The sequence below is a fragment of the Amblyomma mixtum genome, chromosome 3 (assembly GCF_055824585.1).
Source record: "Amblyomma mixtum isolate Tamu chromosome 3, ASM5582458v1, whole genome shotgun sequence".
Lineage (NCBI taxonomy): Eukaryota > Metazoa > Arthropoda > Arachnida > Ixodida > Ixodidae > Amblyomma > Amblyomma mixtum.
The window spans coordinates 48,847,030-48,860,709 of NC_143014.1; the positions used below are offsets into that span (position 1 = coordinate 48,847,030).

The 13,680-nt window shown below is 47.6% G+C and overlaps 1 non-coding gene across 1 annotated transcript; it reads left to right on the plus strand.

The window, feature by feature from the left end:
- Positions 1-10,462: 10,462 nt before the first annotated feature.
- Positions 10,463-10,535, plus strand: TRNAR-UCG (transfer RNA arginine (anticodon UCG)). Its single transcript has one exon. It is a non-coding gene; the product is annotated as a tRNA-Arg (tRNA).
- Positions 10,536-13,680: the final 3,145 nt, after the last annotated feature.

Here is a 13,680-nt window from a genome sequence, read left to right on the forward strand (position 1 = left end):
TTTTTAATTTTTCCCTTCTTGGCCACCATATTGCGAACGGTTTAACATACAAGATATATCGTTCCTGCGACAACCAAAATGTAACCTAGATGGCCAGGTGGTCGAAGTTATTCCGGAACCCTCCACAACTGCACCTCTTTTTTCCTTTACGGCGTGGTTGGGGTGTCCAACGAGAAGTGAGACAATTCCTGCGCCATTTCCTTTCCTCAAAAACCAATCTTTCCACTGTGTGCAACGCGACAGCGGCCAACATACCATCTTATTTGTGTGGGCACGTGAACCATCATTGCTGCTTTGGAAGTATTGCTGTCTTAGAGTATTTCTGTCGGACACGAACCCTTGACAGTGAATACCCGGCCTTCGCCGTGGCTATACCATACTGCAGACTCATCCTGAAGAGAGAGAGATTGAGATGACTTTTATTTTTCAGCTCAAGTCCGAGCCTTCCTCATCCTGGAATCCAAGCAGGATTGGGAAAGGAAACACAAACCAAAACAGAAACAAAAGGCAAATAATGAAATTTATGCAGTCACACTTTTCAAAGAGGCAATAAAATCCGCTGCATCTTTACAGACAACGACACTCTGTGGCGTTCAAAACGCTACGGCTTCCAGTTACTTTTCGGCCGCGCGGTAGCCACTGTTGCATTGCAGGTCACACTGGACGCGACTGTGGTGCGCATCAAAGCGGCACGCGCGAGCAGGCAACGCGTCAGAACACTGAAGAGCATAGAGGTACTTGACGTACTTGAGTGGCGTACTTGAGTGTAAACATTCACGCTTTTAAACCCAAAAACCCTACTGAGGGGCATGATGTGGGCAGCCTTCGTGGAGAATGCAGCAGCACTGAGAACGCCCGGGGCACCGTCAGAAATCGTCGGCTGAGCGTGCCTCCACACACACACACACACACACACACACACACACACACACACACACACACACACAACACACACGCACGCACGCACGCACACACACACACAGTTACTAGAACCAACTCAGTTTCACAGCTCCCCATACCGCCCAGCGGAGGAGAGTGTCCCAAGCGGCAGTCACGAGAACTAACGGCGGTGTAGTCGAGCCTTGCTCCCTGCCGGGCGCGTCGTCGGCTACAGGCAGCGCTGAAGCGAGGAGCGGCCGGCACTTATGAGGTTTTGGCGAGCTGCGTTTGCGCTCTACATGGCTGCAGTAAAATAATACTTCAATTGCGGCAGCTTTTCCTTCGAAGCTGCGTGTTATCTTGGAGAACACGTTTGTGTGATGCGAAATTAGGCTTTTAATATTGTGAAAAAAGTCCAAAAATTCTGGCAACACGCTCGCGAGCATTGTTTCTTGCTTTGCTCAATTGCTTGTGTTTTCTAGCGCTATAGTGCCTAGAATACTGGCTAGTGTCTCGAGCGGAGGGGCCTCCGCATGGGAGGAGGTGGCAGCGCCAGCGCTGCCTTCCAATTTTCGCCGCCAGAGGGCGCTTCCTGTCGTAAAGGTGCTGGATTGCTGCAGTTGCCCAGCCAAGCCTTGTGTTGTGCACTGTGTTTAGCTTGCGTCTGCGCGTTTCTTTGGTTTTGTTTGCGCTGTGATTTGAGCAAATGAACTGAAAGTTGCAGCGACTAATCGTGCTTAAGTTGCTTCAGTTCAGTTGCCTTGCCAAAACTTGGTTGCCCCGAACACGAGGCAGCAACCAGGCTCTGGATTGTTGTTTTATGTTTTGCTAAGAATTACGTTTTATGTTAAAGGGCTAAACAAAGACAGAGAGGCACAAAGGCAACGAAAAAAATTGTTGAAGTTCACACACTGCAACTAGTTTGCTAATATCAATACAGTGTTTTCCATGCTGTATATATGTAAAGTGCCTTGCTTAAATGGTATGGCTGTGTACTGTTTCTAGGCGCTTCTCTTTATAACTGTTGATGAACGGTCTCTCCAGCGACCAACTTCAGATATTTTGTTCAGTTAATAAATAATTCAGTGCCTTGCTTACTTTGTACAAACTTTTAGCAGTGACCAGTTATTTTTACCTGTTTATTATGGCTGCAGCTTTACAGTTTGCAATATATTGTAGCCCTTTGTAGAAGAGAATCACTAATAGGATCACTTTTTTGTTTTCGTTCTTGCCTTTTCTTCCCTTAAAAGATGGAACGAAAATTCGCAGACACCTGCATAAAAACTACTTCTGTATAAAGCGAGTTCTAACTTCCAAATGAAATGCAACGAGTCCTCTTCAGGCTGCATGTGTTCATTACATACGATCATCGCAAACAGATGCAATGTTGGGAAAGAGCCCCTGCGATTTTTTTTGCACATACACGACGCTATTAAATATTGTCTGACTGATATATCAAAATTCCAGTACGCGCGGCGGTTGAACTGCAAAAATCATCGCCATAACATGTCCAGAAGTGTAGCACTGAACTGTAGAACAGAAGTCCCTTGGGTCATAAGCTTTGCAAAAGCTATGGATGCTATTTCCTAATACCAGTGTCACGCGGGCGCTTCCAATCGCTATCGATCCGTTTGGGGTGAACATTTTTTTATCGCGATTTAAGAATGGTCGCCGCTGCGAGGTCCAGCCACCTGGATACTGTAGTGCCGGAGCTCCCATTTCGCTGGCGGGCCCGTCTAAACCAGCGCTGCGCGCCCGCCGGCGCTCAAAGCAGGCCCAGACTCTCTCGGACATGTCGCGACGTGCAGCGTGACTCATTCCGCCACCGCGGCGCCGACACGGACCCTTCCTCCTCCCCTCCTCTCCGTCGGTGCGAACTCCTCCGACGCTCGCCGGCTCTCGACCATTGGTCTAATTTGAACGGTGGCCAGTGCCGTGACCTGATTGGAGGATTTGAACGGCTGGCTGCCGTAACCGTTACCAGCGGCTTTAAAAGCGGAGCCGCGCTGAACCCGAGCAGCAGACGGGCAGCAGAAGAGCCATCACGCCGGAGCTACGCTCGCCGCCGGGGCCGCTCTCCTCTTTGTGCTAGCCCATGGTGCTCTTGGCCCTTGTATCATGTAAAAGCCCTTGTACATACTGTACATAAAAGTCGTTTGACTCACCGTCGCCTCGACCGTTTCCTGGCTCGGACACCCAGTCCCAACAGTGGTGGCAGCGGAGGGATGCCCCAGACCCAACAATACTGCTGGATGAGCATGACAGCGCGCGCAACAGCCTACGTTCGTTGCTGATACATTAGAACTTTCGATCACGATTTTACTCGATCCGAATTCAGTCGACTGCGATCCGCGCATCTCAACAGCCTACGGTCACGGTTGAGATGCGCGGATCACAGTCGACTGAATTCGGGTCGAGTAAAATGGTGATCGAAAGTTCCCATGTATCAGCAGTGAATCCGGATACATGGGAACTTTCGATCACGATTTTACTCGATCCGAATTCAGTCGACTGCGATCCGTGCATCTCAACAGCTATACGGTCGCGGTTGCTGATACATGGGAACTTTCGATCACGATTTTACTCCATCCGAATTCAGTCGACTGCGATCCGCGCATCTCAACAGCCTACGGTCGCGGTTGAGATGCGCGGATCGCAGTCGACTGAATTCGGATCGAGTAAAATCGTGATCGAAAGTTCCCATGTATCAGCAACGAATCCGGATCGGAGAGTTTTCGGGGATACTGTGGCCGCAGCTGTCAGCCTTCGGTGTTTGTTTCAAGTTGGTAAGCTGGGCCTCTCGCTGGATATTCGGCATTTAATTTACCTTTCTTTTTCACTTCAGGGGTTCTGTACAGTGACGCTGTACAGTATACAGCGTGTTCAGTGTACGGTGGAAAGAATAAAAATTTTACGGATTGGATCTGGTAGTAAATCGGTACAACCATAGTACTTGTACAACGCATCGTCGGTCTCGCGGCGCTATCTCGGGTGATGATTTTCTACGGACAGTGTTAGGACGTTGAGTTTATCTTCCGTCGAGAAAGGTTTTGAACAAAAGTGCTCTCAAAGCTCGGAGAAAGATGGGCTGCGTAGCGAAAAGCGCAGCGCATAGTTAGTTTCCAACGCCGGGCCAAGGCCGCGAACGCTGCGCGGTGGCACCTTAGCGACTGGCAGCGCCACCCTGCGGTGGCTTCGGGAAGGCATCACCACGGCGGCCACGCGAGCGCGCGCCCTCGGCACACTAGCCAGTATATTCTAGGCACTATACTAGCGCGTACCCGAGTGCCTAGTTCCTATAATGTAAAGAGGTCAGACAAAGTTTCAGTGCGTGGGTGCACTCTACTTTAGGAGGGAACGTAGTGAATATTCGAATATCCACTGCGTTGTCGGTAATGCTGCGGACTCCAGACTGTCACTTTGGCAGCGCAGCTGGGCATTTCGGAATGCACTTTTGCGATCTCGGAATTCTCTAAGTTACCTCGTGGCACTGCTGTTGCGACACACTGGGCACCGCGATCCATTGGAGGCTCTCTCTTCGGCGTAGTGCATTTTGGCTTTGAAATATCCGCCTGGAATAAAGGAAACAGCTTCGGAAGAGAGCCTGGTGCCAGCATCCATTTCCCTGTCTCCAAAAGCACTTCCGTACCTTGCACTACATGGGGATAGTCCTTTAGAAGGTCTTCTTCTTCGAAATGGAGATCACAAACTTTGCATTTCGAAGCAGTTTGCGATCCTTTCTGTGAAGTGCACGCTTCCATCTTTTAAACTCGATGTGGTCTTTTGGCGGCCCGAAGCAATGACGGTCCGTTGAGTCATCGTTGCGATACCCGCTATTGCACCCCGGTGAAAAGCAGGTCGGCATGAACAGGTCCGATGTCACAAAATACAAACAAAAATACAAAAATTAACTAAGAAGCAGACGACACAAAGCAGCTGTCGCAAGCGCGCTTTACAAAGGGCGCAGCAGGGCAGCAACCAGCGTCTCCGCTTCGGCCAACGTTTCTAGATAAAGACAGTTGGAAAACATGCTCCTGGTATGCGGCCCCTTTCTGTCGCCGATTTCATCTCAAAGAGATACGAGCGCCATCTTTCGGCTGGTAGGAGTACCGCGTTTCTTCTTCCATGGCCTCCGTGCCTCCGTAACCAGCTCAAGCATCGCTACTTTAACACCGCGCTTGATCTCAGAGGCCACGATTTCTCTTCACCGCCGCGGCGCCCATTGGCTCCGCTTGGTCACAGTTTGCTGCGCGAATGATTACTGTTAGCTCGCGCCTCGCATCGTCTGCGCAGGGGGCGGCTGCTTCTAGCCGCGCTCATCTACGAATTGCGAAGTCCGCGTGCGCTCTACGTCTGGGGTACGTCAGGGCAGGATGCTCGAGGTTGAGCCTCTGGCTGTAAATATCGGAAAAAACTGGAAGCCCTTCTTTCCGCGGTTTAGAGAAACATGACGTACCGCTTGCCTCCTCGTAGTTTATGTTGATAATATTATATAAAAACGTTGAGCTGGGAGTAGCAGACGACGCGCTCATCCTAAAGCGACCGCAGCGCCACCGCCTAGACTGTGATCGCGTGGGGCCGCTCTGCTCCCTGGCTCGCCGGCGCAGTTTGCCAACTGTCTTTACTAGAAACGTTGGCTTCGGCGGACGCGGTTACTGCGACGCGCGTCTTTTCTATCTCTGTTGCTGTTACGTTAATATGTAAATAGTTTTATTACCATTGTACCTCTCCCCCTGTCCTTTCTACAATCCTCTCACCTCTTTCATTTCACTCCTACACACTGCCTGCTATCCTTTATTTCTGTTGAACCATCTGAGGTGCTTTCAGCAGCGATGGCAGATGCCGGAGCTAGCAACAATCTTTTTCCTTTCATTTACCATGTATTGCTTTCAACTCTCTTCTGTCTGCACGTGGCAGCGGTGGTGGCTCAGCTGTATATCGGTGGCCCGAAGAAATGACTGTCCGTCGTGTCATCGTTGCGATACCCGCTATTGCACCCCGGTGCAAGACAGGTCAGCATGAAGAGGCCCGATGTTACAACATACAAACAAAAAATTCAGGCGCCGCTTTGAGGATCTAAAGTGCGCGAGACGAAAGCCTTTCCACGCAACTTTGGCCGCACGCTGTTGGCACACACGAGGCGGCAGAACCAACGTTATTTTGCGAGGAGGCAATGGGGTGACTTGGTTTGGCTAGCCATGACTAATTGGGTCATGACCCATGCCTTACTGGTCATGATTGGTTACTAACTAGTCATGATTGGTTAATGACTAACTGGCCATGACTAGTTAATTGATGGCTGGTTAATGACTAGCTAGTCATGACTAATTAGTTGATGACTAACTAGTCATGATTCGTTAATGATGAACTAGTCATGTCTGGTTAATGACTAGCTAGTCGTGACTAACCAGCAATGACAAACCAGTCATGACTAGTCATGACTAAGCAGTCATTAAGCAATAATAACTAGTCATGTCTGCTTAATGACTGACTACTCATGACTAACCATTCATTGACCAATCATAACTAGTCATGACTACTTAATGACTAATTTATCACGACTGCTTAGTGACTAACCAGTCATGACTAATCAGTAATTAGTCATGGTTAGTAATGACTAACCAGTCATGACTAACCATGAGTGGTTAGTGGCTAGCTAGTCATGACTTACTAGTCATGATTGGTTATTGACTTACTAGTCATGATTGATTATTGACTAACTTGTCATGATTAGTTAATGACTAACTAGTCATGATTGGTTAATGACTAACTAGCCATGATTGGTTAATGACTAACTAGCCATGAATAGTTAATTGATGACTGGTCAATGACTAGCTAGTCATGACTAATTAGTTGATGACTAACTAGTCATGATTGGTTAATGACTAATAGGTCAGGACTATTTAGGTCATGACTAATTAGTTGATGACTAACTAGTCATGATTGGTTAATGACTAACTAGTCATGACTAGTTAATTGATGACTGGTTAATGACTAGCTAATTTGACTTATTAGTTAATGACTAACTGGTTATGATTGGTTAATGACTAACTAGCCATGACTAGTTAATTGATGACTGGTCAATGAACTAGGTAGTCATCACTAATTGGTTCATGACTAACTAGTCATGATCAGTTAATGACTAATTAGTCATGGCTATTTAAGTCATGACTAATTAGTTGATGACTAACCAGTCATGATTGCTTAATGACTAACTAGTCATGACTAGTTAATTGATCACTAGTTAATGACTAGCTAGTTTGACTTATTAGTTGATGACTAACTAGTCATCATTGGTTAATGATGAACTAGACATGTCTGGTTAATGACTAGCTAGTCACGACTAACCAATCATGACTAACTACTGATGAGTGATTAATGACTAACGAATGACTAACCAGTCATGACTGGTTAATCATCACTAGTTAGTCATTAAACAATCATGACTAACTAGTTATGAGTTAATGACTTGTTCAAATGCCAAATGAATAGTTAATGACTTCAAATGCCAAGGGCCCTGGTTCGATGCTCAGCCTCGACACAGCTTTTTAAGTAGTGACGCCGAAACACGGACACCTCTGCCGACACGGCTGCAAACGACAGTATGAGGCATTAAAGGCTTTCGCCTTAAAATTAACTGAGAAGCGGACAACACAAAGCGGTTGTCGCGAGTGCACCTTAAAAAGGGCGCAGCAGGGCAGCGAGCCGCACAGAGCGGCGACGAGGGTACGAGGGAGCAAGACTCGATCGCAGCGCCACTAGTTCGCGCGACCGCCACTTGGGACAGCTCTCTGGGCACCGCTGTGAAACTGACTTGGTTCTAGTAACGTTGCACACACACACATACGCCGCCGCTGTGGCTCAGTGGTTATGGTGCTCGGCTGCTGACCCGAAAGACGCGGGTTCGATCCCGGCCGCGGCGGTTGAATTTCTTTGGAGGAGAAATTCTAGATGCCCGTGCGCTGAGCGATATCATTGCACGTTAAAGGACCCCAGGTGGTCGATATTTCCGGAGCCCTTCACTACGGCGTCCCTCATAGCCTGAGTTGCTTAGGGACGGTAAAACACACACACGAGCGCACACACGATCACGCACACACACAGACGCAGGTGGAACCAATGGTTAAAACAACCTGGTTTTGCTGCTGCTGGCCGAGGAACCAGTTTGCGATAGCCGCCATAGAAGGAGGAGTCACAGTAGCGACGCGGAGCGTAAGTAAGAAAGAAATAGGTAGAAATTAATTTAATAAAAATAAACACGTCTTTCCATGAGGGCATAAATATTTAGTTTCTATTTTCACTTCAGGGGAGCACATTCCAGTGTGCCAGTAAGAGTCAAATCCCCAGCAGCTTGAAAGTGAAGTATTTCCTGGTAATATGGGAATATCACCATCAAATACTTCTGAACACAAGCTTCTGGTCATGAAATAAAAGCTGACAAAGTGAACCTTTTGCTTTGTTAGTGTTTCGCAGAAGAGCCACCGTCCTATGCAGCTGCACGGAGCTGTTTTTTAATATCAGTCTAACAATAGCTTCGAACTTCATCTACACGCACTCGGCGAAACCACACTGTATTGAGAAAAATGCCTCTTTTCCCCTCTTTCATTGAGAGCACGGTGTTAAGTGCTATTGTCCCAGCAAAAGTGTCAGTCACTGAGACAAACCAGCGCTAAACAGCTCTGCACCCGGGTAGTCTATGAGCGCATTTTCGAATCCATGCATACTGCTTCCAACTAAAAACAGCTCCGAATGCGCATCATGCGTTGAATATACTTCAAAAATTTTACAAAAAAATTATTGTGGCAAAAGAAGCAATATTATGTTTATTTGAAAAATAGCATATTGTTGCCAGACTCTCGTGAAAAACACTGTGGCCAGATTTCGAAAGTAAATTAGTAATTTATTTCAAAACAATATTCTTTAAGAACCAAATATTACTTCACGGCAATAGAAATGATGACTTAAAATTGGCAACGCGTACGTTATAATTTTGAGTTTATGTAATACGCACATTGTGTCTAGATTTTCGAGCTTTAAAAGTGCATAGTGGCTAGACTTCTATGCTAAATGACTTTTTTTAACACCTTTTACGAGTCCATTATTACTTAACAACATTTAAAATGATGACGCAAATTTGGCGACGCGTAGATTATGATTCTATATGTGTGTGTGTGTGTGAGGCACATTGTGTGCAGATTTTCGAAGTTAGAAGAGTGGTGGCCAGAGTTATATGCTGACAAAGAAAAACAACTTTTTCTTTTTTGAAACAAGGTTTGCGGTATAGTATACGACGTGTTTTTATATGTGTGGTAAAAGGTTATGATTTCCTTGAAAGGTTCAATTTGCTTTACAGTCTCCAAAATCGACTGCAGTCGACATCGATGGCTGGGCAGGTAAAGCTTCGAATAAAACTAATGTTAGTATAATGTAAAACCATAGCGATAAAGGAACGTTGCATTATTTCTAAGGTTTGACGTATCTCGGAATATTTCTGTTTGGCACGTAGTGAGGTTTTCCTATTAGCAGAACTTTTCTGTTTCATGACACGGTATTCAAGTAGAACTTTTTGCTGGGATAGATGGTCCATTGTGACGTAAGTTCGGCAGCGCGAATGAAGGTGCCCGAAGGCGTCCCTTCTTCGTTTCTACTTCGGGCTTCTTCATTCGCCCTGCTTTACTTATCCCTTAGAGATTGTGATTGTCATAGAGCGCATGTACAGTCCCGAATTGTCACGAGAAAACTCTAAATGTCACCCATCCGCCGTGATCAATTATGGCACCCTTCACGGTAGGCTGTTTAATCTTGGAGTCGATGCTGTCCGTTTCAAGGGGAATTTTTATGTAGCACGTATTAATGGTGCTCTGTTGTATTTCGTGTCGCTTTGTAGCCCCAGGCTGCAACGTCTTATTAACTGCGTGGTTAAACGTTTCAAAGTTTAAATGTTTACTGAAGGTCAGGAAAAGTTATTCCAGCGTTTATTTCCAACGTTTATAAAACAACAACAAACGAACATATAGAACAACACACTGACAAAAAAAAGGAACGTGGTAGTTAATCTTTGGTTACACTCTTCCCCTGTATTAATAAATAAAATAGATGAACCAGGAGGTCTCTGTAACAACCAGAAACAATAGACCACGTTTTTTTGCACTGTTGGGAGGGGGTATACTTTTGGGACATTTTGCAACGGACTTTAAAAAAGGAATTTCCGCTCGACGCTCATGGTATTCGGTACTTGCCTGTAGAGAGTGAGGATGGGACACCATTCGACCTCATTATGCTAATGGGCCTCCATTGTATTTGGCGCTCCAGAATGGCAGGATATCATTGCGATCCTGATGCACGGCCAGCACGGATCTATTTTCGGGAGTGCATGCATAGGTATATTGAAGTTCAGAAACTTGCTCCTGAAGCTCCCGAGTGGCTCGAAAGAGTCGAGCCTTTGGTGACGCTTAAGGAGTTTTAATATGACGAAGCCACGCACCCCCGGGCGGATAGTGTTGTTAAGTATTGCTCATTGCGCTCTATAAGTGTATTTGTGTACTGTGGTTCTTGCCGAAGTCAGGCAATAAATAAAAAAAAAGGGCCTGTGGCGCAACGGATAACGCGTCTGACTTCGGATCAAAAGATTCCAGGTTCGAGTCCTGGCAGGCTCTTTTTTAATTTTTCCCTTCTTGGCCACCATATTGCGAACGGTTTAACATACAAGATATATCGTTCCTGCGACAACCAAAATGTAACCTAGATGGCCAGGTGGTCGAAGTTATTCCGGAACCCTCCACAACGGCACCTCTTTTTTCCCTTACGGCGTGGTTGGGGTGTCCAACGAGAAGTGAGACAATTCCTGCGCCATTTCCTTTCCTCAAAAACCAATCTTTCCACTGTGTGCAACGCGACAGCGGCCAACATACCATCTTATTTGTGTGGGCACGTGAACCATCATTGCTGCTTTGGAAGTATTGCTGTCTTAGAGTATTTCTGTCGGACACGAACCCTTGACAGTGAATACCCGGCCTTCGCCGTGGCTATACCATACTGCAGACTCATCCTGGAGAGAGAGAGAGAGATGACTTTTATTTTTCAGCTCAAGTCCGAGCCTTCCTCATCCTGGAATCCAAGCAGGATTGGGAAAGGAAACACAAACCAAAACAGAAACAAATGGCAAATAATGAAATTTATGCAGTCACACTTTTCAAAGAGGCAATAAAATACGCTGCATCTTTACAGACAACGACACTCTGTGGCGTTCAAAACGCTACGGCTTCCAGTTACTTTTCGGCCACGCGGTAGCCACTGTTGCATTGCAGGTCACACTGGACGCGACTGTGTTGCGCATCAAAGCGGCACGCGCGAGCAGGCAACGCGTCAGAACACTAAAGAGCATAGAGGTACTTGACGTACTTGAGTGACGTACTTGAGTGTAAACATTCACGCTTTTAAACCCAAAAACCCTACTGAGGGGCATGATGTGGGCAGCCTTCGTGGAGAATGCAGCAGCACTGAGAACGCCCGGGGCACCGTCAGAAATCGTCGGCTGAGCGTGCCTCCACACACACACACACACACACACACACGCACACGCACACGCACACACACACACACACACACACACACACACAGTTACTAGAACCAACTCAGTTTCACAGCTCCCCATACCGCCCAGCGGAGGAGAGTGTCCCAAGCGCCGGTCACGAGAACTAACGGCAGTGTAGTCCAGTCTTGCTCCCTGCCGGGCGCGTCGTCTTCTACAGGCAGCGCAGAAGCGAGGAGCGGCCGGCACATATGAGGTTTTGGCGAGCTGCGTTTGCGCTCTACATGGCTGCAGTAAAATATTACTTCAATTGCGGCAGCTTTTCCTTCGAAGCTGTGTATTATCTTGGAGAACACGTTTGTGTGATGCGAAATTAGGCTTTTAATATCGTGAAAAAAGTCCAAAAATGCTGGCAACACGCTCTCCAGCATTGTTTCTTGCTTTGCTCAATGGCTTGTGTTTTCTAGCGCGTACCCCAGTGCATAGTTCCTATAATGTAAAGAGGTCAGACAAAGTTTCAGTGCGTGGGTGCACTCTACTTTAGGAGGGAACGTAGTGAATATTCGAATATCCACTGCGTTGTCGGTAATGCTGCGGACTCCAGACTGTCACTTTGTGCAGCGCAGCTGGCCATTTCGGAATGCACTTTTGCGATCTCGGAATCTTCTAAGTTACCTCGTGGCACTGCTGTCGCGACACACTGGGCACCGCGACCCATTGGAGGTCTTCTCTTCGGCGTAGTGCATTTTGGCTTTGAAATATGCGCCTGGAATAAAGGAAACAGCTTCGGAAGAGAGCCTGGTGCCAGCATCCATTTCCCTGTCTCCAAAAGCACTTCCGTACCTTGCACTACATGGGGATAGTGCTTTAGAAGGTCTTCTTCTTCGAAATGGAGATCACAAACTTTGCATTTCGAGGTCTGTTTGCGATCCTTTCTGTGAAGTGCACGCTCCCATCTTTTAAACTCGATGTGGTCTTTTGGCGGCCCGAAGCAATGACGGTCCGTTGAGTCATCGTTGCAATACCCGCTATTGCACCCCGGTGAAAAGCAGGTCGGCATGAACAGGTCCGATGTCACAAAATACAAACAAAAATTAAGTAAGAAGCAGACGACACAAAGCGGCTGTCGCTAGCGCGCTTTACAAAGGGCGCAGCAGGCCAGCAACCAACGTCTCCGCTTCGGCGGACGCGGTTACTGCGACGCGCGTCTTTTCTAGGGCGCAGCAGGTCCAGGAACCAGCGTCTCCGCTTCGGCCAACGTTTCTAGATAAAGACAGTTGGAAAACATGCTCCGGGTATGCGGCCCCTTTCTGTCGCCGATTTCATCTCAAAGAGATACGATCGCCATCTTTCGGCTGGTAGGAGTACCACGTTTGTTCTTCCATGGCCTCCGTGCCTCCGTAACCAGCTCAAGCATCGGTACATTAACACTGCGCTTGATCTCAGAGGCCACGATTTCTCTTCACCGCCGCGGCGCCCATTGGCTCCGCTTGGTCACAGTTTGCTGCGCGAATGATTAGTGTTAGCTCGCGCCTCGCATCGTCTGCGCAGGGGGCGGCTGCTTCTAGCCGCGCTCATCTACGAATTGGGAAGTCCGCGTGCGCTCTACGTCTGGGGTACGTCAGGGCAGGATGCTCGAGGTTGAGCTTCTGGCTGTAAATATCGGAAAAAACTGGAAGCCCTTCTTTCCGCGGTTTAGAGAAACATGACGTACCGCTTGCCTCCTCGTAGTTTATGTTGATAATATTATATAAAAACGTTGGGCTGGGAGTAGCAGACGACGCGCTCATCCTAAAGCGACCGCAGCGCCACCGCCTAGACGGTGATCGCGTGGGGCCGCTCTGCTCCCTGGCTCGCCGGCGCAGTTTGCCAACTGTCTTCACTAGAAACGTTGGCTTCGGCGGACGCGGTTACTGCGACGCGCGTCCTTTCAAGGGCGTAGCAGGGCCAGCAACCAGCGTCTCCGCTTCGGCGGACGCTGTTACTGCGACGCGCGTCTTTTCTATCTCTGTTGCTGTTACGTTAATATGTAAATAGTTTTATTACCATTGTACCTCATCCCCTGTCCTTTCTACAATCCTCTCACCTCTTTAATTTCTCTCCTACACACTGCCTGCTATCCTTTATTTCTGCTGAACCAGCTGAGGTGCTTTCAGCAGCGATGGCAGATGCCGGAGCTAGCAACAATCTTTTTCCTTTCATTTACCATGTATTGCTTTCAACTCTCTTCTGTCTGCACGTGGCAGCGGTGGTGGCTCAGCTGTATATCG